Below are 1472 nucleotides of genomic sequence, written 5' to 3'. Positions count from 1 at the left end.
TTTTATAATTTTATAAACATTTTGACATAATATTTTATAAATGTTTTTAAACTGCTACTTGATGATATTATGTTCTTCAATATTAAAATCATAGTGTAGAAACATTATTTTCAATGTTTCGGTCAAAATCTTCTTCTTTTAACTATTTAGTGACTTCTTTGTCCATTTGTCCGAGTAAACGTTATTATTATTTTTTACTATTATTGTTATTATTATTCATTATTAATACTATTAAAACTAATTCAATTGGTTCAATTAATTAAATTACTCGTAACATTACAAAGCAATACATTATCTCTGAAATATTTTATTCATATTCCAATACGATTTGTAACATCCTAAGTAGCAAGGTAATGTCGAATAACGTCTTAATGACGTCTCTAACGTCAATAAGACATCATTACAATATCATTTGACGTCACCTTGCTACTTGAGATGTAATATGTTGCAATAATGTAATTTTAGTACTTCAATGTTGTTTACAGACATATAATATTTCTACAATATTTTACTGTGATGTATAATATTCCCATGCGATATCATTGCTAAATTTTTGTGATGTTATATGGGGTATAATCTGCGCAATTACATTGCACTATTCCCCGTCATGGTGTTATTCGTCTTGGTCACGATCAATTCTTGACGTGCGTCCAAGATGACATAATTTATCTTTCGCTTCTTTATGATACGCGACCAGCCGCAATCCGTTGAATTCTTGAACGCATTGAAGTATCGGACAAGAGAATTTCGTCACTGCTTTTAATAGTGAGGAAATATAAATTGTTCAGCAATATATTTACATAAATTATGTAAATATTTGCTATCCTAATAGGAATATTTTTAAAATATTAAATTATAAAGCATACGTTATATAAAATTATATAAAACATGTTACGTGTGAAATAACATAGTGTGTTATGACATAGTTTGTTATAAAATATATTACAGATTATATTACAAAATAAATGATCAAATATTAAGAATTTCTGCAATTTTTTCTACAGAAACGTACAGTAAAATCGCTATTTCAAATATGTCGATGTCTTTATTGCTCACTGAGTTCTCTTTAAAAAAACCGCGTTATCGGGGTCACGGAAGATCATACGCGTATTGGTCCGCGTCTCCTCGATGAACGGGTTCGACTTCGAAGTCGATTTGTCGTAAATGAACCTTTTCCCTCAGCGTGAACTCAGAAGTATACGTTTTTAAATGTTTTCCAGTTCGGAAAACTTCACTCCTCACGAGTTTACGCCGTATGAGAGGATCCACACACGAGCGACCTTCCGATATCAGTCTCATATGAATAAATCGATTCGTGCGATCAAAAATTCAGCTCGACGATCTCGATCGAGCTTGTAATCGATTTCGGGAGCAATCTCGAAGAAGTTTTCCAGGGCTCCCTCTGCGGGAGTGACGAGCTCTCGGAATTCCGTCGCACAGTCAGAAACACGCGAGCAAAGTTCAAGCGGTCC

The sequence above is a fragment of the Dinoponera quadriceps genome, unplaced genomic scaffold, assembly GCF_001313825.1.
Source record: "Dinoponera quadriceps isolate SergipeBrazil2010 unplaced genomic scaffold, ASM131382v1 scaffold1339, whole genome shotgun sequence".
Lineage (NCBI taxonomy): Eukaryota > Metazoa > Arthropoda > Insecta > Hymenoptera > Formicidae > Dinoponera > Dinoponera quadriceps.
The sequence above is the reverse complement of the archived record's forward strand: the minus strand, read 5'-3'. Positions refer to the sequence as shown.